The 25,436-nt window shown below is 47.9% G+C and overlaps 1 protein-coding gene across 5 annotated transcripts in view; it reads right to left on the bottom strand.

Moving 5' to 3' along the window:
• OSGIN1 (oxidative stress induced growth inhibitor 1) overlaps positions 1-25,436 on the bottom strand; it is a 101,682-nt gene that overhangs the window by 18,546 nt on the left and 57,700 nt on the right. The window contains exon 3 of one of the 5 annotated variants that reach the window (XM_083163982.1): positions 11,866-12,102. The exons of 3 other annotated variants lie outside the window; for them this stretch is intronic. The gene's annotated coding sequence lies outside the window, so the exon portion shown is untranslated. Of the gene's footprint in view, positions 1-2,202; positions 2,417-11,865; positions 12,103-25,436 lie in introns of those variants that run through there. One more of the 5 variants, XM_083163980.1, reaches the window with a different exon arrangement.

Raw genomic sequence — 25,436 nt, forward strand, 5'->3', positions numbered from 1 at the left:
TGATAAATGCTGGCATCAGGCTTAAGGAGCCCATACACGGTCCGTTGTGTAGGGCATCCGTTCTGTACTATGCGATGCGCGCTCCCGTGCATCACATAGTACGGTACAAAAAGTATGTGCTGCACATACTTTTTGTACTAGGTACACATCGTATCGGATCGCAGTGCATGCACACTGCATGCACTAGGGATGCGATCCGATACGATGTGTACTTTATAAGTACAGAATGGAGCTTTAAAACGGAGCGTGTATGGGCTCCATTACTGTTAACATTACTGTCTCACAGTACTGAGGTTGTGAGTTCAGTTGCCACCAGGGGCCTAACTGTGGAGTTTGTATTTTCTTTTAATTAGGTTTCCTCAGGGTGCTCCTGTTTCCTCCCACACTCCAAACGGGAAGCGGTCATCTATTAGAATGAACTTAGGTCTACAGTCATTAGGTCGACCCCACTAGGTCGACTGGCAGGAAGGTCGACCTGACTTAAGGTCGACATGGGCCAAGGTCGACATGACTTAAGGTCGAATTTGCATAAAGGTCGACATGCGGAAGGTCGACTGGTCATAAGGTCGACATGGGGTTTTTCACTGTTTTTTTAACCGACATGTGCCGACAGGCGGTATTTCATGCCCTACCATCCACTAGGGCGTGGTGGGAGAATAAAATAGTGTGCCGAGCGCAGCGAGGCACCGTGCCCGAAGCATGGCGAGCGAAGCGAGGGTCCGTTTCTCATTGCCAACTGTGTCCATGTCGACTGTGTCGACATTCGGTTTAAAAAACAGTGAAAAACCCATGTCGACCTTATGACCAGTCGACCTTCCTCATGTCGACCTTTATGCAAATTCGACCTTAAGTCATGTCGACCTTGGCCCATGTCGACCTTAAGTCAGGTCGACCTTCCTGCCAGTCGACCTAGTGGGGTCGACCTAATGACTGTAGACCTAAGTTCATTCTGACAGATGTACCGCTTCCCTCCAAACATACAGTATACTGGTAGGTTAACTGGCTTCCCACAAAAATGAACCCTATTGTGTAACTGTGTGTGTCCATGGGCAGACTAGATGGGCCAAGTGGACCTTGCCTGCCTTCAAATTCTATGTTTGCAATTGGATACGGTCCTAAGAATGATTGCGGTAGTAAAGCGGCCTACACACGGGGAGATTTGCTGAGCGTTCTGAGCAATGCTAGATCACACATCGATATGTCAGCGATGTGCCGCTGAGCGATGTCAGGGCCAGTGTTTTCCGGTGAGAACACTGGCCCTGACCGGCATATAACTAGATATATAGGGACATTTTCTAAGCGATCTAGTGAGATTGCTCAGAAAATGCCCAAAAATGTGTGGGCCCCATAAGACTCACTGGCATTGATACTAGAGCAATACAGTTTGGCACAAGCTTCAAAGTGCATTAACAATAGCTGACCGAAATACCAACATTCCAGACAAGCGCAAGACTGTTACTGTGTATACTACTATCTTAATACGGAATCGTACAAGACATTATACACTCCCATTACATCATCGCCTGTGTTATTTAATCCTTAAGATTTCTAATGTTCAAATAACATTCTCTTTGCATCAGACCACTGTCCTTGATTCACACTCATTCAAGAAAAAAAATAACAATAAAGTTATATATTAATTACAGTATATAGAAGTTTATTTACCAACATTCCCTTATTCTGGTTCACTCGCAAAGGTAAATTTCTTCTCAAATAAACTAAACCATGTGCACTGCAGGTGGGGCAGATGTAACTTGTGCAGAGAGAATTAGATTTGGGTGGGGTTTTACTTCCAAGTGAGATCTATATTGCAGTGTAAAAATAAAGCAGTCAGTATTTTCCCTGCACAGAAATAAAATAACTCACCCAAATCTAACTCTCTCTGCACATGTTACATCTGCCCCACCTGCAGTGCACATGGTTCTGTCCATTTGAGAAGGACTTTGCCTTTGCGAGTGATCCAGAATAAGGGCCCCTGTCAAATAAGTAAGCATTTGCTGTAGCCATAGTAACCCAACACGTATTTATTAGGAGTCAGACTAACAAGAGCACGTAGTTGTTATGTGTTACATTACTCTATAGCAATTTGATACCATTAGGAGATATTACATTGAGGATTCTCACATTGGAGCAGTCACATCAGTTGCACTGGATACAATATACAGACAGAAAGTGTTTGTTTTATTAGGGATGTTGTCTTACCAATACTGGGCAGGATTCTGGTGACAGGAGTGAAGCAAAGCAGCAGCGCTGAGTTCTTAAAGATTGCTGAGCTCCTCTATGTCTATCTCCCATGTGCTGTAAAGCTGCTGTCTGCTATATATAGCTGGTGGTAACAGGTACCCAGTGTATGGGGCGGAGCGGGCAGCCGAAAGGGGCGTCCTTGCACGTTTCATCCTATAAGCATGAGTCAGCAAGGCTCAGGTTACAGAGCTTACTGTATGAATGGGCTCAGCCTCAGCAGTGACATAACTTACATGACAGCACTGCTGCTGGGGCAGGGGCTGGGAGAGCACAGTGGGAGAGGCCCCGCCCAACCAGAAGAGAACACTCTGGAACAGAAGAATCTGGAGGAGACAGATCAGGGAGGTGGGGCTGGTCCTCTCTCCGTAGGACTGACAGCAAAAACTTTCCACAGTAACATTTTTTTTTTTTTTTTAAAGACGTTGTGTCGTTTTACAAAGCAGAGTTTTGGCCGCAGGCTATAGGTCAGCGAAACAGAAGTGACACCAAAGTTCACGCTGCAAGTAGAAAAAATTGTTTAAGGAAGTGATAGTCAGTATTTGGAAGGGTCACGCACGGCAGAAGTGAATCCTGGTGAAGGTTTCGGAATGCTTTTCTGAGAATATATTGAGATTTAGAAATAAATATGTTGACATAAAGTTTAAATTTCTGCTGCGGAATAAGAAGTCGGTCGGGCGCGCATACGGAATAAAGGGCATGAGAGTTGTATTTTTATTACAACCTATACACAAAAAAAATATATATATATAATACGTCAAAAAAGGTAACAGAGTGTAATCATCATAACCTAGCCAACAAGACTGCAGGTATACAAAACAATCACAAAAAGATACAAAAAAGCCCAAAGTACCACATTACGGAAAAAGGTAACAAAGTGTAATCATAACCTAGCCAACAAGACTGCAGGTATACAAAATAATCACAAAAAGATACAAAAAAGCCCAAAGTACCACATTACGGAAAAAGGTAACAAAGTGTAATCATAACCTAACCAACAAGACTACAGGTATACAAAATAATCACAAAAAGACACAAAATAGCCCAAAGTACCACATTAAGGAAAAAGGTAACAAAGTGTAATCATAACCTAGCCAACAAGACTGCAGGTATACAAAATAATCACAAAAAGATACAAAAAAGCCCAAAGTACCACATTACGGAAAAAGGTAACAAAGTGTAATCATAACCTAGCCAACAAGACTGCAGGTATACAAAATAATCACAAAAAGACACAAAACAGCCCAAAGTACCACATTACGGAAAAAGGTAACAACGTGTAATCATAACCTAGCCAACAAGACTGCAGGTATACAAAATAATCACAAAAAGACACAAAACAGCCCAAAGTACCACATTAAGGAAAAACGTATACATATACAGGTAGTATGCAAACCAAAAAATAAAATAAAAAGCAGACCAATACAAAAAGAGATCTGTACATGCATAAGTACAGTATATGCGCCCTCCACTAACAAATATCAGGGTGGTCCTGATATCATACATTACTAGAGAAAGCGATTACCCAAGATCAGGGGCAAGTACACATACTGTAGGGTCTAATAGGGGGAAGGAGGGGTAGGTACCGTAATATCATCCTAGCCCCTGGCCCAAACAGGAAGAATCCCTGTACATTCCCAGAGTAAATGTCAGAACCCCATATTTGATTAATCCCATTTGGGGCAGTTGGCACAGGTGTGGAGGGCGTGGTCAAGCACAGGAAGGTCGACATGCATTAGGTCAATCACTGAAGGTCGACAGGCCTCCGGTCGACAGGCCTCCGGTCGCTACGCTCAGCACACTATTATATTCTCCCTCCATGCCCTAGTGGATGGTAGGGCATGGAATACCGCCTGTCGGCACATGTCTGCTCACCACACAGAGAAAAACCCCATGTTGACCTTTTGAGTGTCGACCTTTCCAATGTTGACCTAATGCTTGTGTCGACCTGATGACCCCGTCGACCTAAAGCCATACCGACCGTTTGAGTGTGTCGACCTACGGCGTGTCGACCTTCCTGTGGTCGACCCAGCAACCATATACTGGTGCGGAAGCCTGGTTTTTATAAGATAAGGCCCCCATACACTATGCGATTTGGGCACGATTTCACCCGATTCGGATGAATCGGGCTGTGAAATCGGCCCAAAATCGCATGTTTAGACATCCCGTCCGACCCGATGCGCGGTCCCATGCGCATCGTATCGGACTCGGGCAGTCAGACCGGCTGCACATAAGATTTCCTAAATGTGAGAGAGGCGGGCAGTAGCAGCAAGAGGGGACGCCGGAGAGCCGGGCAGGGGGAGAGCTGGGCAGGGTCAGCGCCGGCAGATGCTGGGGAGCTGCTGGGAGAGAGCCGGGCATGGTAAGCTGTCAAAAAGGCAGTGGGGGGGGGGGGGGGGCCTTATGCCCAGCTCCCTCGTTTCCCTAACCGTTGCCTCTGTGTCCCCTGCCCGGCTCTCCAGCCCCCCCGCCTGCTGCCTTTTTGACAGCTTGACAGCTTACCAGGCCCGGCAGCTCCCCGGGAGATGCATATGATAAATCGCACGGCGATTTATCATATGAAAAACTTGGCACATCAAGTGCCTAATCATGTGTGACCCCTCCCGGGGAGCTGCCGGGGAAATCAGGTCCAACTTGTCCCTAGGACAATCGGGCTAATGTATGGGGGCCCATAGACAGGAGGGCCATAACTCTATGGAGGACAAATAAACCTGCTGATAGCAATCACTGAGTAAACACAATGGCTTCCAAAATCTGGCTCCAGTAGTCATCAAAAATAGAACCAATATCTATTTCTCACTTGGTATTATGAGATTTCGGTAACTCCTGCAAAAATAGGGAGAGAGAGAGACCCCTACAAGGTCCCCCGGCAGGTACACTGTGTATTACCAACTGTCACATTTTAAAAATCCACAGGTAACCTGGAAAACGTGACTTGTTAAGGGTCTTTAAGGACGAGTTGGAGAAAGGAGTTGTAGTGAAGCCATTGACCACAACACGGGCTGCGGGGAAAGAGTACAACTTCTAACACCGAATGTATCTAGGCCCAAAGCCAAATTTACATAAATCATCATATAAATAGCCCCATTCAACTGAGTCCAAGTCCTTAGTGGCATCCAAGGACACCACCACTGTCCGTGACCCGCCCAGGTCACTCCTCTGCAAATAGCAGTAGTCTTCCCAGGCATAAAACCTGTTTGATCAGAATGCACTATGGTATTGGTAATTACAGAGTTCAAACGGTCAGCCAAATAATTAGCAAGAACTGTCATACAGAAGGAGCCGGCGGCCCGGTTCTTGCAGGGGCTGACGATGGTCCGGCCATCCATCGGAAGGGGGGCGTGCGAGATGCTCGCGCACCCCCATTCCAACGGAGCTCCCGCTCGGTCCCTGCCACCTCACCACTGGTCCGTGTCAATCGCCGCCGCCCCTCCCGCACCCCCTAGGGTTCTGCCGCCCAGCCGCCGAGTGACTGGGACGCGCGTACGTGGGAGACGCTCGCACGTTAGAGTCTATTGTAGTCCCTCTCAGCCAGCGCTCGCCAGCGGGGACATTCAGGCGAGCGCTGGAGCTGACTGAGAGGGGCTCCATCTGTATCTGTAGACAAAAGGCATATGGGTCGATAACTTAACAAATACATCATGGCCTCAGACATGGATGAAGAGAACTTCTTCATAAAGAGAATTAAAGTATCCAATAAATGCAGAACAAAGAAGTCCTTAAAACTTTTATACACGTCCACACAGAGGAGGGACTCTGGGAGGCAATGGAGTCAACTGCAGCTGGGCTCCTGCTCCCAAGGGGGCACCTCTCCTCCCTTACAAGCTATCGCTTCCTAGCAGCACCTTAGATGTCAGACTGTCTTTATTATATTCATACATTTTGGTGTCACAACCTGTATTAGAAACCATGACCCGTTCCGCTAGAAGCAGACACATTACTGATGGAGCTATTTGCTCCTCCTTCTAGCTGTATGAAGTTACTACACTACATAGCTCGCCTCTGCCTAATAGTAATGGTTTTGAACTAATAATTATACACAATTAGAATCTGCAAATTCACTGTGCAGTAGCAAATAGCTCAGTAAGGTGTCTGCCTCCGGTCCCAAGTTCTCATCCTGGGTATGGCTGCAGTGCTAAGCAATGTATTTATTTAAAATAAACACTGTTTGCTCCTGCACAGTAGGTTTGTGATAAGTAGCCTAGCGAATTATGTTGCTTGTGAATCTAACCTTATCATACCTTGACCTAGAAATAACTTCACACTGACACAACTTATCTAAAATAAAGACGCAACACCAATAGCTCAGTTTAAACGGTCATAGTTATTTATTTAAGACCAAGAGAAACTGGTATAACCCCTTTAAAAGGGGATGGCAAGGACCAGGCACCTGAGACCGAAGACCGTTCAGGGGTGTTACTCCGGGCAACGACCAGGTCGCTCCCAACCTCTTAAACACCCCTTACCAAAGGCACAGCCCGCCCTGCGCGGACATCCCCCCGCCTCTAAGGCCTGACGTGAACATCTTCGCCTAAATGTTCATCGCCCACCGCGTTGAGTCGAGGCTCGTCCGCCCTCCTGGCAAGGCGAGGGGTAATACCGCGCAGGGACCACCTGACGCCCTTCTAAAATCCTGGTCGAGGGTGCCGACCCGCCAATTCTAAAATTGCCAATTAGATCGAATTTTTGAAGGCAAGGCCTTGATGTGTAAGGGAAGGGAGGGTGGGGATCAAAATTCAAGGAGGGCTGTTATAGCTTGCTACCCTGTTATATACCCTAGCTCCAGGGTGCCACCCCCCAGGACTCCCATTGGTGGGGCTTCCCGCCCTGAATAACCCCTCCTTCTATGCCTAGTCATTTTTAAACAACTTTATTTAAACCAAGCTCAAACTCGCAGTCTCTTAACTACACTTGGGCTTATACAGCCCTCGTTCCACCTAAGTAGCCTAGCGAATTATGTTGCTTGTGAATCTAACCTTATCATACCTTGGCCTAGAAATAACTTCACACTGACACAACTTATCTAAAATAAAGACGCAACACCAATAGCTCAGTTTAAACGGTCATAGTTATTTATTTAAGACCAAGAGAAACTGGTATAACCCCTTTAAAAGGGGATGGCAAGGACCAGGCACCTGAGACCGAAGACCGTTCAGGGGTGTTACTCCGGGCAACGACCAGGTCGCTCCCAACCTCTTAAACACCCCTTACCAAAGGCACAGCCCGCCCTGCGCGGACATCCCCCCGCCTCTAAGGCCTGACGTGAACATCTTCGCCTAAATGTTCATCGCCCACCGCGTTGAGTCGAGGCTCGTCCGCCCTCCTGGCAAGGCGAGGGGTAATACCGCGCAGGGACCACCTGACGCCCTTCTAGACGCCCTTCTGGCCGACCCGCCACAGCAAGTGGCACCCCAACCACTCATCCTTCAGTGCCAATTGCCCCGCCATCCCCTAACAAATCTATTCGCTCAAGTAACTGCTAGCCTAATCTCTTAAGAATTCCCCTCAAAAAGATGGCCATTCCTTCCTCAGATAAGTGCACCCCGTCAGGCCTGTATAGGTCCGGGTGTTCTCTTGTAATCTCGGGGTGCCTAACAGCCACTCCCCCTTTACACACCACGAACCTGCTTAAGGCGTGATTTAGCTTTCTCCTTGCCCTTTCTATTGCTTCAACGTTCTGAGCTCCTCTCCAGCAGAACCGGGGAATGATATCTGACCATACCAGCCGTAGCCCCTGCCAACTCTTCAACAAAGCTGATAAATCCTTCTCCATCCTAATTCTCAAAGCTATGCCGGTAGTCTTTGCTAAGTCATTCCCTCCCAGATGTATTATCAAAACATCGGGCCTGTCCCCTTTGCTGGATTCTCTCTCTAAAAGGCCTGTCAAGTTTTTCCATAGAAGGCCCCTTATTCCAATCCATCTTACTGCTTTTGCAGTGGCCAGCACGGGCGAACTTCTAGCTACCAAATGTTTCTCAGCCCAGAATATGTAGGAGTGCCCTACTATCCAAACTACCCCCAAGGGACCGAAGGGAGGGGATGGGGCTGCAAAGGAAGGAAAAACCTAGGGGTTAGTATTCAAACTTATTCTCTATTAATTCACAACTTTGAAATGACATATGGCAAGGGTCCAAGTGGAGTTGAAAAACTTAAAAAACCACCAGAAAGGCCTGTAAGGGTGGGCCAGATTGAATTAAGCGCATTCTGGAGGAAAAATCAAAAAATTCACTCCACACCTCCGATTACGGAACGCTAATCATTCCCCAACCGTTTGTAAACTTAACGTTTTTGGACCCGCGCAACAGGCGCATACTATACTTAAACTAATACTTAAAGTTCTAAACTCTCTACATTAAAGCATATTAATTCTCACATATTTCTTAAAGCTGTCTGACTTCCATCTGCCAACTGCTTTGACAGCCTCAGGCGGCAAACCTGCCACCGCTGCTGAAGTGGCTGCGCCGATTCGGAATGAATGGGTTCCAAAATCGTCTGGACGTAGCCCTATTGCCGCTAAGCCCTTCTTCATAACTGCAGCAAATTGAAATTTTGTGAGCGGTGACCCGTTAGCGTGCGCCAAAAATTGGACAGCCTCGCTAGGCCTTACAGAGGCATATTCTAGGGTTAGCGCAACCGGGCAAATGATTTTGTTAACGTGTGGCTTTAGCGTAATCCAGGTGCCCCTGCCTTGCTGGTCAGTTTTTGACCTCCTTAGCCTGCACAGCACCTGCTCCTTGCTTACCACCACATCATCCTTAAGAATCCCCGAGCTAACCCTTTTATTACGCGCTGTTAACTCGCTGACTCTGAAGGCCCCGTGAAAAGCCCAAGCGAAAGCCACCCTAAACAGCGCTACCTCCGCTCCATTATCTGCCACATTAGCTAACACAGCCAATAGTTCTTCTAACTTGGTTTCATCCAAGGGCCGCCTATTATCCGGTTGGACCGGCTGCACGCGCGACCAACCCCTCATTGCTTTACTGATGATAAATGATTTAGTAGGGTCTGGCACCCTGCGCAATTTGCTGTGAAATGCTATCCCGGCCAGAGTCGCCGCCATAGCCGACTTGGACCGTCCGTTATTAAAGTGTTCCCATACAAAGGCTAGGAGGCAGTCATCCACTGACTTACCCCTGGATTCCGGTTGCTGCTGATATTTACACCAATCCTCCCATGCCTTTCCATAAGATCTGCGGGTAGCAGGCGCTAATGACCGGCATGCTAGCTCTGTCATGCCGGCTCTACTACCTGCCAGACAGATTTGGGACAGCTTAGACCTATCTCCGCTGCTGCTGGCGCCAATTCACGGAACCTGGTAAACTGAAATCGCGACAAAGCGTCTGCGATATCGTTTTCGACGCCTGGTACATGTCTGGCCCTGAAATTGATGTTGTTCTTCAAGCAAACTAGAATAAGGTGCCGCAACAATCTTAGTGCCTCTGGAGACGAAGCCCTTTGATTGTTAACTGAATGCACAACCCCCAGGTTATCGCACCAGAAAACTATGCTCCTGTTCGCTAGCTGCCCTGCCCATAATACCACAGACACAATGATGGGGAACAGTTCCAACAATAACATGTTTCCTGTGAATCCCCTGTCTATCCACGATTGAGGCCATCTCTCACAACACCATTCTCCCTCAAAGTAAGCTCCAAAACCTAATGACCCCGCTGCGTCTGTAAACAGCTGAAGCTCCCCATTCGAGGCAGCTTCAGCTTGCCAAATCAGATTATGATTAAAGTGACGCAAGAATTCTTGCCAGACACTCAAATCATCCTTAATTTCCCTACCCAGGCGAATTGAATGGTGAGGGTTCCTAACTCCGGCTGTGGCCCTTTCCAGTTTCCTACAGAAAACCCTACCCATAGGAATAACCCTACAAGCAAAGTTAAAGGAACCTAACAAGGACTGGACGGTCCGCAGCTGTACCCTGTTCCGGGCCCTGCAGTCCTGAATGAAACCCTGAAGTCTCTGCACCTTATCTGCTGGGAGCCTGCAGCACCCTACCCCCGTATCAATTTCAATACCTAGGTAGGACAGGACTGTTACAGGCCCTTCTGTCTTCTCATGGGCTATGGGCACACCCAATGACTCAAAAACCCGTAACGCCACGCCCAGCGTCTCCCCACATGCCGCCTCGCCCCCTGTTCCCACAATGAGAAAGTCGTCAAGATAATGAGCAACCCCCTTGGATCTTGACTCATTTTGAATGCACCATTGCAAAAACGTGCTGAATCTCTCAAAGTATGAACAGGAAATCGAGCAGCCCATGGGCAGGCATCTGTCAATATAGAACGCCCCTTCCAGCTTGAAACCCATAAACCTAAAAGAATCAGGATGCAGAGGGAGGAGCCGGAAGGCCGACTCTATGTCTATCTTGGCCATCAGTGCCCCGGGGCCAAAACTTTTAACTAAACCCAAGACTTCGTCAAACAACTGATAGCGCACGCTCGCCAATTCAACTGGAATGGCGTCGTTCACTGAATTACCGGGGGGGTAAGAAAGGTGCTGTATTAGCCGAAACTTTCCCGGGTCCTTCTTTGGCACTACCCCTAGGGGGGAGATGCACAGCTCCGGAATAGGTGGAACCTCAAAAGGCCCCACCATCCTGCCCAGCCTAACCTCCAGCTGCACCTTTTCCTTAACCACTCCCGGCAGTTCCCTGGCTGATTTAAGGTTCTTATTTGTGGAAGTAAAGAAATTATCGGTAATAGGGAGGCGGAAACCAAAAGAGAAACCCTCTAACAAAAACTTAACATCTAACTTATTCGGGTATCCTCTTAAATAGTGTTCCAACTGTTGCAAATTAATGGGAGAATCCGCCTTACTTAGCGCCAGATGCGCCTTCTCCCGCGCTAACTGTTTTGCCGCTTCTGCATGAATTAGCCGGGTGCCCTGCTCCACATATTTTGCACTCGTGCTTGAACCGGCATTTTGCACCCTTGTCACATTTTCCATCGTTAAAGGCGAAACATCGCCCTTTCCCCCCAGACTTCCCAGACGCTTTCCCACCTTGAAAGGACTTCTTCCCCGCTGAGTCTGTCATGGGTTGACTCTTTCCTATCACCTCCCACCAGATCTCAACGTGTTTAGATCCCATCGGCATAATGTGTTTACCCTCATGACAAAGCCGGAATTTTTCATCATATTCCCTCCAAGCCGGACCTTTATAATTCATAAAAGTCTCATTAATGAGATGAAGGTAACTAATGACGTTCAGGTATTCTGTCGGCCTAATGGTGAGGTAAGATGATGCAAATGCCAGGAAACCCTTCAACCAATTATGGAACCCTTTGAAGGAGGCTTCGCCACTGGGCGAATCTTTTTTGACTTTGTCAAAATCCTTCTTCATCTCTGTAGTGATTGTGAAAAGGTCAATAAATTTGCCCTTTCTAATCTTTTCCTTGACCCCTTTTCTAAGCCCCCTGGCTACTGCTGTGTTGGAACAATGCGATGCATCCCCCGCTGTTTCCCCTGTCGCTACGGGACTACCCTTACGCCTGCGTTTCTTGCCCCTAACCTCCTTGGCTACTTGCTTAGCTACCAGCTTGGCAAGCTTGCGCGGCCTTTTCTCAGCGCCCGACTCGTCACTATCGCCTGATGAAGCAGAAGACGCTGACTCACCAGAAGAGGAATCCTCCTCGTCGCCAACATCCTTCTGAGGTGCGTCCCCCCCCTCCTTGGCAGTCGCTTCCGAACCAGTTATCTTCTCCCTCACGGGTGTTTCGCCCTCCTTCCTGGCCGACTGGGAGGCTGGCGTGACTTCCCCTGTCGTAAGTTGCACTGTAGTCGCCACTGCTGGAGTTTCGCCTGACGTACCTTCCCTCCGCAATCGCGGTGATGTGGGACGTGCCTCCGAAACTGAAACAACACAACTATCATTAATGGACTGGCTGGAAATTGTCACCGCCTGAGATCGCCTTTCCTGTGTGTCTGACGCTACATGTGCGTCAACCGAAGGAGCCCTTTCTCTCTGAAACTCCCCTGCCCCTTCACCTTGCCTAAATGGAAGACCCTGACCCCCTGCGGGGCTCTCCCGTGGCGGGTGGGCCCAACCCCCGTATGACTGCATAGGATAGTGTGGAATATTGTAGGGCCCTTGCGGTGGAAAGTGGCCGTATTGATGCATCCCCTGGTTCATGGGATGGCCGGGCCCCGATCCCCAGTACGGGTATTGGGACCCGCCGTAACTCCCACCAGTTTGTGTCTGGTTGGGCCACTGCCCCTGCCCCTGCTGACCCCAATTAAAAAGTTGCGGGAATGGATTGACCAGGCCCCCTGGTGCAGTGTTAAAGTAAGGGCCTGGGGGCAGTAGAGGTTGATTCTGCGGGCCGTATCCCTGAGCCCAGGGATTAAAAACACCGTGCTGTGTCTGCCCTCGCTGTCCCATCAGACGGTGATCATAAAAAGGCTCACCCAGCTGCTGGCGAATTTCCCCCAGCCTGCCTGCACCCCTTACTTCATATGTCATCTGCCTATCCCAGTGTCTGTATCCACTGTCCCTGCTACCACCAGCTGGGGGGCCTCCTGTGATATGAATAAGAGGGCTTGACCCCCTGCCTTGCTGTCTTTCCCCCACACCCCCTTGTGTATTACCAGCAGGTGCATTAACATTGGGGACACATGTCTCCCTCCCTTCCTCTGTTACAACATTCACTTCAGCCCCAGGGTGGTCATCGCCAGGGGGGGGGGCCCCACTCCCCCCCCCTTGCCCCAGCTGCGTGTATTCCCCGCCGCTGGTGTTACCTCCGTTCCGCCGAACGGAGGTCCCAGCGTGCATTGCGGGTCCCCCCTCTCCCTGCGGCGGCTCCACAACTACTTCAGTGGACGCCGCCTGAGAGTCACAGCCGGCGCCCGCCGCTGCCCCTACTGCCGCCCCTAGTGACGCTGCTGTGCGCGGGCACGGAAGGGAGCGGGATCGCCTGTCCAGGCTCCCCGCCCCCCGCCAGCGCCGCCCGACCCGGCGCTCTGTCGCCGGAGCCTGGCGATACCCGCCCGCCGGAGCCAGGCACCTCTCCCTCGCCTGCTGCGTTAGCAGGGGGGAGAGCAACCATCTCCCTGCAGACCTGTTCATTAACCCCCGAACCGCCGCTCGTGGCCGGCGAGGTAGGCCGCGATCCCGCGGCCCCCACACTATAAGACGCCTGACCGCCAACCCCACCGCCCCTGCGACCAGGGACATGGCTGAGTGGACGGGCCGCATCCGCCAGCCAGCGGGGCGGTGGAGCTGATCTTTTAGGACGCCCAGACATCACAGGTACAGTTATTAAGCAGCGCTGCACTTATCTCTATGACACAGATCCCTCTCAGATCAAAATTCAAGGAGGGCTGTTATAGCTTGCTACCCTGTTATATACCCTAGCTCCAGGGTGCCACCCCCCAGGACTCCCATTGGTGGGGCTTCCCGCCCTGAATAACCCCTCCTTCTATGCCTAGTCATTTTTAAACAACTTTATTTAAACCAAGCTCAAACTCGCAGTCTCTTAACTACACTTGGGCTTATACAGCCCTCGTTCCACCTTCTGACTATGTATAATTGTCAGTTCAAAGCCATTAGTAAATTCATGTAGGTATAATGCATGAGCATATAGTAAGGTGTTTGCTTGTAGTGGAAGGCTTACAGTCGTATTATCGACCACACTTAGGTCGACGCCATTGGGTCGACAGTCAGTAATGTCGACAGGGTTCTAGGTTGACATGGTGGAAGGTCGATTGGTGTCTAGGTCGACAGGGGACAAGGTCAACATACAGTAGTGTTAGGTTGACATGGGTTATGTCGACATGGTTTTCGGTCGACATAGCGTTAGGTCGACGTGGGTTATGTCGACAGGTCGTGAGGTCGATGTGGGTTTTTTCACTGTTTTTTGAGCCGACATGTGCCGACAGGTGGTATTTCATGCCCTACCATCCACTAGGGCGTGGTGGGAGAATAAAATAGTGTGCCGAGTACAGGGCCGGTGCTACCATTAGGCAGCCTTAGGCAGCTGCCTAGGGCGCCGGCAGTGAGGGGGCGGAACTGAAGGGATCAGCACACTAATACGTCTCTGAAAGTGACTACATTATTTTACAACACAAGCAGGGGCAAGGGTAAGCTGCCTCCCCACAAATATGGCAGAGGCGCTAACACGGGGTTGCAGAGAACCGCGCTGTGTGCATCTCTCTGTGCGCCCGCAGGCAACCCGGCACTGTCTGCGTGACTGTCTGGTGGCTGTCAGAAGTAATGTTGTAAATCGGACGGAGGAGAGGCGGGCAGTCAGGTGAAATCCTGCTAGAGCACTGACACAGCTACGCAGACAGTGCCGGGTTGCCAGTGGGTGCACAAAGGGATGCACAGCAGCACACAGCGCGACTCTCTGCAAAGTGCAAACCCTGTGTTGGCGCTCCGGGGGCGGTGAGTGACTTGAATGCTGGGGACGCGTTCCAGGCTGAGGGTAGGAGGAGGAGGGGCTGGGGGGGGGGGGGGGGTTTGTATAGGGGTTTTCAAGAGTTATGTGAGAGGCTCAAAAGTAGATTCTTGGGGGAGTAGGGGCGGCAAGCTAAAATTTTGCCTAGGGTGCATGGAAGCCTAGCACCGGCCCTGGCCGAGTACAGCAAGGCACCGTGCCCCAAGCATGGCGAGCAAAGTGAGCGATGTGAGGGGCTGCGGTTGACTACAAACAGTGTCCATGTCGACTGTGTCGACATTCGGGATAAAAAACTGTTGAAAAACCCATGTCAACCTTGCGACCTGTTGACACAGCACATGTCGACCTAACGCTATGTCGCCCTAAAACCATGTCAACCTAGTCCCCTGTCGACCTAGACACCTGTCTATCTTCAACCATGTCGACCTAGAACCCTGTTGACCTTCCTGTCTGTTGACCCAACGGTGTTGACCTAATGACTGTCGACCTTAGTGTGGTCGATAAAAGGATCCACATCCGTAGTGGAACAGGTCATGCGTTCTAATACCGGGTGTCAACAAACAGTATATATTTTAAATAATAAGTTGTGTGTTTGGAGGGGCACCAATATTTATCTTGCCTCCAGGCAACTGATACGAACTTACACCTCTGCCTTCCAATCCATAACAGTCAGAGATTTGGAGGCAGGAAATGAAAAATTGCTGACTCCACTTCCTCCAATGTAAACTGGGCTTCCAATAATTCACCAGCTTCCTGATATGAGCCTGGTAATGTAATCTGTGCAAGACGATCACAAAGCTGTGTAGTGTAGGACACCAAGGAGGTGTAAAGCCTGCCAGGTCTAGATCCAAGTTGGACAAAGGACGTCCGTTATCACAATCACATGACACAGCACAACAGGGGGAGTAACGTCCGAACATGGAAGGCCAAATGGACCCTCACAGGCTTTTTTCGATTGCTGCGTTTAGGTTACTAAGGCAATAGGTGGTACCATAAATAGTGACAGAGGGGCAGATGTATGAAGTAGTAAAAAGGGAGAAGAAGTGAGCCAGAGGAGAGGATAATTGCACCGAAGAATGGTGACGATTGACGAAATCTCTAACAATCCATAAAAACCAATCTCTGAAATCAGTTTAAGGAAGATAATGAGACATTGGAGAAGAAGATTCCCTCCAAAACACAATTTAAAATCACTTAGCCAAATAATCCTAGTGGTAGGATATTGGGCAAGAAATTAGGCCCCCTTACCAAGAAAGCCATTACTATAAGGAGGAGGAATACAAACCGCCCAAAGATAAAGTGTAGGCTCTAAGAAAGCTCAAGGTACCAAGAAAATCAATCTATGATCAAGATGAAATTAAAGAGATTTCCTGAACACTACTGAAACGCCCCTTGTATTATGGTACAATGGGGCAGATGTATTAAGCCTTCACAAGAGATAAATGCAAGGGTGATAAAGAGAGATAAACATCCAGCCAATCAGCTCCTTACTGACTTTTTTCAAACACAGCCTGTAACATGGCAGTTAGCAGGTGATTGGCTGGACGTTTATCTCTACTTATCACCCTTATGGAGCCCACACACGCACCGATCCCGGCGGTGCGATGCTGTACGATGGGGTGCGCGCTCCCGCGGCACCTCATCATACAGTACAAAAAGTATGTGCTGCACATACTTTTTGTACTAGCTTTTTCTAGCATAGCATCGCATCGCATGCACATCGTATGCACAAGGCATACGATGCGATGCTATGTGTGCTAGTTAAGCCCACAACGCACGCCGGGATCGGTGCGTGTGTGGGCTCCATTACATTTATCTCCTGATAAGGCTTAATACATCTGCCCCATGGATCCAACCCATGGATTTTTCAGAGTCAATGGGGCAGATTCTATTAAGCCTTAACAAGAGATAAATGCAAGGATGATAAAGAGAGATAAACATCCAGCCAATCACCTGCTAACTGCCATGTTACAGCCTGTGTTTGAAAAAAGTCAGTAAGGAGCTGATTGGCCGGACGTTTATCTCTCTTTATCACCCTTGCATTTATCTCTTGTTCAGGCTTAATCCATCTGCCCCAGTACTCCTAAAGAGGTGAGTTTCATAAAGATATACAATATCAGCACAATGTTTCTTAATTTGGGGTAACACAAAGGGCCACTAATTCTATCCTTTTGAGCTATAATATTCCAGCTGAGAAGATGAAATAAGCAAACTCCTGTGAACATAGTTCCAGAAGTCAAGGTAGAAGGAAGCCACTAGAAAAATGGAGGTGTAGCTTAATGTCTTATCAGCATATAAATGACAAATATTTACCATACACCATAGGAGCCAGCAAAAACATAGTAGTGTCAAATAGGCATCAAGAAAGAAAATACCCAAACCCAACCCAACCTGTATAGCCACCTCAAACTCTGGTATATTGTTATCTCCAAACAAGCTAACTCAATCCCTTAGGTATTAATTCCACAGAGCCAAGCCAGGGCCTCAGACAACAGAACAAGCTGTAAAGGCAGGGACTCCAAACAGGTGACGCAGAGAGAACAAATGTAGACGAGATGAGAAAGTGCAAAGAGAATACTAAGACTATGGGCGGTATTCAATGTGAATACTGGCGACGTGCAGCGAATCCTGTTCAGGATTCGCTGCACATTCGCCACTGCTCGCTGCGTTCCGGAGCCTCGCCGGCTCCGGTATTCAACGAGTCAGGGGCTCGCTGCCCCTGACTGGCGAATTTGAGCTCCTACGGCGGACGCAGCAGGGAGCCTGAGGATGGTGGCAGGCAGGGAGATGGAAGTCTCCCTGCCTGCCCCAGAACGTTTGTGGGGGGGAGGTGGGCTCCCCGGGAGCCAGGCAGCACAGGCTGCCCCCCGGGGGTGCCAGCAGGGGACCGGGTATATTCACTACACCCGATCATGCATATGTAATGATCGGGTGAAGTGAATATATGAATATCTAATGAGTGGCTCGGCTCCGGCCCCCTGCTGGCTGGTCTGTGTAAAAAAAAATATATATATATATATATATTTTTTTTAAATTAAATATATATTCATGTGCTTACAGCACATTAATAAAAAATAGCATGCCCCTCCTCAGAATAAAATTCCAGATTTTTTGACACCAATTGTAAAAAACAAAACACTTTATTTTAAAAGTTCACCTTCCACTTCACCATAAAAAATAGCGATTGCTACTCGGTGAATCATGGTGAAAAAAACCTTAAAATGTATTCGCCATCTGGTCATTGAATAGGGTGATTCACCGTTTTAGTCAGAAAATCGCTGTACAGCACAAAATCGCCATAAAAACCTGGCGAATCAGCCTCATTGAATACCGCCCTATATCTCTAGCACAAGTTTTCCCACCAGCTCAGAATCCCTTTTAAAGCCTTCAGTAAATTATCAGGATAAACAATCCCAAGAAAAACAAGAACACAACATGAAAATGCAAATATTTACGAGAGCCGCATAAGACATTCTGTAGATTAAGGTTATACCGGGGAGGCGACGGTAAAGCAGCGAACAAGGAGTCCGCGGTCTTCTCCAGCCAAGCAGTTAAAGAATTAAAATCAGTAGTTCCATCAGCTACGATTTAGATGTGCAGGGAAAAGTATTGAGTATTGAATTTCTAAGGTACAGAGCTTCCACTTAATGGGGAGGAACTGGGAATGAAGTACAGCATCTCGATCGCAAAAATGAAAAATTCAGGCAATAAAGGAGCTCTCAGGAAGGAGCACCCAACAGAGGCTGCTAAGAGGGTATACAGTGGGCACACTCCACCATGCAATGACGACAAAAGTCTTCTTTACTGAATTCCCATACAGAAAGTACTCCAGGAATTTCTCAGGGGTGAATCCCTCAACGGACCCAGTAAGACCAATAAAATTAGTTTTTCATCTGCATCTGCCAAGGTCCTAACCCAACCCTGCCTTAACTCTTTGTGTCTCAGTTTGCCCATACTTTGTATAATGCTCCGGTCAACAATCTTGCAGTCTTCAGTCAATTGAGGAAGTATCTCTTGCTACAGGTGTAAGTCCTGGCAGCATCCTAAGTCCCGGGCAGCTGTTTTAGCCAGAAGATCCTCTCACTGGCTATAGGGGTCTTACACAATTTTTCTGGAGTTCACTATAGAATTACTACTATGTGAATAAGGTGTATGGGCATACTGTGTGGGCATACTGAGAAAGGGGCATTACTACTGTGTGAGTATACGGAGTAAGGGGTATTACAGTACTACTGTGTGAGCTTAATGTGTATAGGTCACTACTACTGTGTAACTGTGAACACTAATGTGCAATTAAATGTGAATAAGGGGCACTACTGTGTGGCGTAATGTGCATTGCGTGTATTATAGTGTGGTCACGCCCCTCCCACATGAAACCTAGCCCCTTTCTGGCACAGGGAATAAAAATGTCTAGTTACGGCTCTGGTTAGAGGCAGTTCTCCAGAAGCAAACTAGCACAAAACATTTCTTTGCTATGTGCAAATGTTTTATCGAAACTCTCCATCATCCCACTATTGAATCCATACACCTATGTGAGAAGTACTGTAGTCAGGGAATGAGTCTGCGGAGTATTGGTGGTACTTTATTTGTACTTAATTGCATATAGGTATTGCCCTTTAATGTAGGTGACACCTATGTGCAACACATTAGGGAAATTTATAGGTTGCTTAGTGCAGAGCTGCTTACCGAATGCATATCAGTGTTTATTAAGGCCGTATTAATGAAGATTTTAGCAAAGGACAAGAGTTGTCTTTTGCGATGATGAAAGACCTTCCATCTTTATCTCTTATCTATTTTATTTTTTTACAGTTTCTTATATAGCGCAGCATCAGTGGCGTAACTATGAATTGGGCGCCCCCCCGCCGTTAACTAGCAGAAGAATGAAGCCAGCAAGGGAGCCGGGACGGGACCAGTGAAGTCAGGTAAGGCTGCGGGCGGCGGATTGGCGGGCGGCAGATGGGCGGACGGGAGGGGGCTAACTATAGCACCACAGCCCCCCGGCGCCCACACATGCACAGCGCCACCCCCCCCCCATGGCCGCGGGGGCTGCGGTGCTATAGTTACGCCTCTCCGCAGCATATTCCTTTGCACTTTCCAATTGGAAACAACAGTAATTAAACAATCTGGGTAGAAACAAACCTACATAGAGGTAGGAGGGCCCTGCTCGCAAACTTACAATCTATAGGGATAATAGAAGCGATACGTAAGGATAGAATTTCATAGCATGGCAGTCCAATCAAATTATAAGACAGGCCTGATGGGATACAATTAGATATGAATGCTACTGGAGGTTGTGTGGGGGTCCTGAATGTGATAAGCTTGCCTGAAGAGGTGAGTTTTCAGGGAACGCTTGAAAGTTATTTAGACATGCGTCTAGTGATGTACATGCAGTGGAGCATACTGGGAGGGATAAACGCAGGGAAACACAAAAACTTAAACACATAGAACGTATTCTATTGCATTCCGGAGCTGGGGCATATGAGGTTAACATCCAAGACGTTTGGCCACATTTTTAGTGATTATACTGTACATCCGGCACTTAGACTATCATATTTTATTCCCTGATATTTTTACTTAGTTCGTTCTGGAATTCATGTTGAATCCCAACCAGAAAACCCCTCGCCTCCTGGCCTCATGCTTAGAAACCACCCCAGCATTATTCCAATCAGGATGACAGCATATAATAAGATTCCCGCATCGCATTTCTAGTGTGTTGTTATTCCAGTGCCTGTGTTGTGGTCTCCGGTTGGGATTCCAGAACTGGGATTTTGACATCCCGATCAGAAACATGCTGACCTCATCACCTATGATTTACACAAGTTCTGTGACTGGCTAAATTCAAACCTGCATTTCACCTTGTTTTAAAGCAGCCCCAGAACCTGTGTACATCATATGTACCCCGGATTATAGGATATTGTGGCAAGCCAAATACGTTCCTTACTTAGCAGCCTTTTCAAACAGAATTCTGGGTGACTTAAGTGTACTTTTACTTGGCAAAATCTTCTGGAAGCTGCTGGTGTGAAACCAAGAGGCTCATTTAATCAGCCCGTCCTTCCAGATCTAAAATTAGGCCACATGGCATCATGCTGAAAGCGTTTAACTGCTGTGCGTTAAGGCTGTCATATTCCAGGGTTTATCTTTAACTCCATGTAAGGGGCAGATGGAACGCGATTGTATAACATACAGAATATGAAAACTGTTCATACTGTTGACTCTGCACTATAAGCGGAGACAGCTGCTACCCATGACGGGCAGTGCCAACCACACATTGCACATGTTGTATGTAATATACGTGCTGGCTGCTTCACCACAGGGAGGGTTAATGCTGTGGATCACAGCCGCCTATCAACCCCTTGAACTCCTTTAAAATGAGTCAGCGGGAGTCTGGGGCAAACTTATAACGGAAGGAAAACTGAAGCCAACTGCTGCATCTCAAGTGACATGGTGTCTGTAAAACACACAGCACTGACAATGCCAGGGGTAAGGCACATACATTACATACAACATTGCATGTACTGTATGTTTATAGGTGTTATCCGCTCCCCCATACGATATGTGACCTGTGCTGCATACCTCCCAACTTTTACATAAAATTGGGACCTGCCGTGCTGAAGGTGTGGTCGTCCCGAGCAGGAGGGGCGGAGTTACAAATTGGTGGGGTGCACACGGACAGTAGAGGCGTGGCCTAACACTGCAATCCTGTAACAGTCAATTTGGAGGCGTGCCATACACTCTCCAAGCAGCTATCAAACTTATTGAACCACTTACACAGCGTGAATGTATCAGATGCAACCACTGGGCGACTGTAAGGAAATAATCTTGCAGCAGCTGCCAATCTCAGAGGGACTTCTTTTTTTGGAGAATAAAACGATTTTGCTTCAGGGACAGATGGATGTCATCTGTGGCCATTAGCAGTGAACTGATTGCAGCTGGTATTTTTGGGCATGTCAACAGATGCTGTAGGCCGCCTTTATGTCATAGATTGGACAGCAGAAAGTACATTGACAACAGCATCCTACAACCAAAACGTCTACCTTCTACCAGGAAGCTTTTTCCAGATAATGCCCCATTTTGTTCGCAGCAGGATTCAGCTCCCTGCCACACTGTCCGGATATGCAAATAGTGGTTCACGGAGAATGACATACAGGTGCTGGGATGGCCAGGAAACAGATCAGACCTGAGCCCCATAGAACATTTGTGGTTATGTTTGAAAAAACTATTACATCTCAGGCATCCATCCAATAAAAAGAGAATTCATTGAAGCTTGATTGGCTCTTAGTGTTGCTTTCACTGCATAACTTTCCTTGTAATGCAAATATTTGACCTCTTTTTTTTAGGTTGAATTCAGCTTACAATTTCCTTTCATTTAATGTATGAATTATTGCATTTAGGATGCCAATCCCAGGGCATTTTTTCAATCCCGGAATTCTGGTTTGAAAAATGCCCAATCCTGGGAATCCCTAATAAAAACCACCCCGCATAATTACTAACATGTGCGGTGCGGCCGGGAGATGGGAAGGTGGGCGGCCGGTGAAGCCAGCAGCGGGGCAAGTGGTGAACCCGGGAGCCAGGTGGGCGGGCAGTGAAGCCTGAAGCCGGACGGGTGATGCAGTCAGGGTGGGAGGCAATGTTCCCTCTAATTTTACGAAGGCTGTGTGCGGCAAAAGATTTTGGCTGTGCAACTTTGGAAGGAAATTAAAAATTTTGTGCGTCACATATATAACTGGAAAATGACGTTCAGCATTTGTGTTAACTTTACTTTAAAATTATATTAAACATTTAAACATTCAAAACACAGCAAACAATGTAGTTAATGGGTGAAACACACATTAATTGAGTCCACAACTGCAAAAAGGGACCACTGCTGCTTTGTGCGCTCTGTTGTAATGACTGTGCGCACGCTCGTCGAGTTGTGTGCACGCGCACGTGCGCACAGCTTAGAGGGAACACTGGTGGGAGGGCGGGCTGATAAGACGGGAGGACAGCGCACCCGGAACGGGGCTTTTGCGTCTGTGTGGCCTGCGCAGCGTGACCTCTGACCTTGTCACGCTGTACAGAGCTGCATTGTCGTGGACAGGAGAAGCCGGGCAGTTTCTCCAATCCCGGGATTGAAATCTCAGTGTTTTAGGGGCCAAATCCCGGGATCCCGCCGATCCCGGGATTGGCCACCCTAATTGCATTGCATGAGGTGTAACAGTTTTTATAAGCTGTTTTTACAAAAACATTCAAATTTCAAAAAGTGTCCGCAATTTTGGCCACCACTCTATTCATTGGGAGGGGTGTGCGCATGGATGGATATGCGCATGTGCAAACCCCGGGAGCGAATGGCTTCGCGGAGATTCACACTCACCGGGCTGTTCGCTCGGAAAGGGGAGGAGGCGGGAAGGGGCTGGAGCAGGGGAACGCTCAATGTTTTCAATTTATGGCATCCCCATAAAAAGGCTGGGTGTTCCCCAGCAGGTACAGGTGTGGTGATGCCTGCTTGGGGCAGGCAGCTGATGTCACATGATATCAGCACCTGACCCAAATTCGGAGTACAGCGGGCGCTAGAAAAGTCAGTTCAGGCTGAATTTTCTTAGCGAAAGCTAGAGAAGTCATTAGATGGTGAGCGACCATCAAATGTTTTCTGCTCCTTGCGGCCACATGTGTTAGCGTACACATCCCCTCGCATGTTAGAGAGTGGATCCGCGCGGCGGGCAATCGGCAGCTTAGCGAACTGGTCTGAATAAGGCCCTGACTGCCGACATTGTTATCTTAAAACAAAAAGGTTCCCAATGCTTTCACCTGCTCAGGTGAGCGCACAAGAAAACACGAAGTTGCTGGGGAAATGCTGGACAAGTTTGATTTGAATTGCAAATGTTATTCCTATTGTGAATCCACAGCGAAATGTCTCACAGTAACCAACTTACTCCACATTGTCCTTTTGTTATTCTTTCAAGATATTCAGTCTGAATTTACAGAATAAATGGCATATATCGGGGTTGCCTACCTTCCCGGAATGGCTGGAAGCCAATGAACCTACCTGTGTATTTTTGGATTGTGGGAGGAAACCAGAATACCCGGAGGAAACCCACGCAATACAGGGAGAATATACAAACTCCGCACAGTTAGAGCCATGGTGGGAATCGAACCCACGACCTCAGCGCTGTGAGGCAGTTACATGGCGACATAACGGTCCACGTTTTAAGTATATCCATACTTGGCCAGAAGTGAATGAAGGCCCGATTCAGCATGGACCGCATATGATAAGCTTTTTACAGCCCACCTTTCCCTAGGTTTTTTTGCACTGTGGGTACTGAAATGAGTCTATGAAATGTCCACGCCAATAGTCATTGTACTGTACATTGTTGGGGGCACTGTGTGGGATAATGTGATCTGGGGGCACTGATTGGCATAATGTGAACTAGGTGCACCATGTGGCATAATGTGAACTGGGGGCACTGTGTGACAATGTAAACTGGGGGCACTGTGTGGCATAATGTGAACTGGGGGCACTGTGTGGAGTAATGTGATCTAGGAGTACTGTGTGGCATAATGTAAATTGGGGCACTGTGGCATAATGTAAATGTTGTGCACTGTGTGGCAAAATGTGAACTGGGGGCACTGTGTGGCATAATGTGAACTGGGGGCACTTAGTGGCACAATGTGAATTGGATGTACTGTTGTGTGTGGCATGATGTGAACTGGGGGCATTCCATTGTAGTATAATATGAACTAAGGTATTGTCTGGCACAAAATGAATGAGGCGCTACTATGGGAGAATAACATAAACTAGGGAACCTCTGTGGGGCATATCATTATCTTGGGCTACTATGGAACATAAAATACTGTATGGGAGATAAAGTGAACTGCTGAGAGAGGTGTTTCTCTTGAAGCACTGGGGGCAAGCAACCCTTCCAAAGGTTTCTATGGAGGCCTTAAAGTTCTAGTTACACCCCTGCTCATCATTGCCCTTGGCTTGAGGTGCCCATACACTTGTCTGATTTGGGCCGATCTTACTGGCCCAAATCTAATGTTTTCAATGTCCGCCTTGGGTCCAATGCCTGGTCCCATGTGCATCTGACCTGAGCCGGAGGTTGGACCTGCTGCCCATCCGACCTCCAACGTGGCCTCCCTCCCAGCTGTGGGGAGTGGGGTTGCATGCAATACATTGCATGTGATGTGTCGCCACTTGGGAGGTCCCGGGCGGCTCAAAGGGGTCGGACAGCCCATACACTGTTGCGATACATTGCAGTAGTGTATATGCACCTTTAATCTATTGGCTGATTATAATGGAACCTTACTATAATGGATTTTGTTCTACAAGTGAGGTATTTGCAGAAATGGCTTTGGCTGTATATAAGCTTTATCTCCTAAGTGCAGGAATCAATGTCACACAAAATGTGGTCAAGAAATAACAATGCTGAGCTTAAATGCCAGACACTGACTGTGTACTGGGCAGAGTGGTTATTAGGTTATATAAGCACGCCTGTTGGAACCCTGCTGGCAAGTTTAACCTTGACAGTTCAGGTTACATAATTTATGAGACAATGATTATAGTAACTTGTCTTAACATCTCTCACACGTTCTGCCTTCTCGTATTCTTAAGGTGTGTATGTGTAGAGAACTTACACAAATATTTCTTAGTTACTCAATGGTGAAATGTATAATTCCGCTAATTCCAATAATAATAAGAGGTTTATAGTCTGTGTGGACTGTAGTTATTGCTCAGCCAACTGCATAACCCCTCCCCCTTTTCTTTTTTAAATACTGTATTATTTATTTCTTAAATCTGCACAGAACAATATATTG

The sequence above is a fragment of the Crinia signifera genome, chromosome 11 (genome assembly GCF_055691185.1).
Source record: "Crinia signifera chromosome 11, ASM5569118v1, whole genome shotgun sequence".
Classification (NCBI taxonomy): domain Eukaryota; kingdom Metazoa; phylum Chordata; class Amphibia; order Anura; family Myobatrachidae; genus Crinia; species Crinia signifera.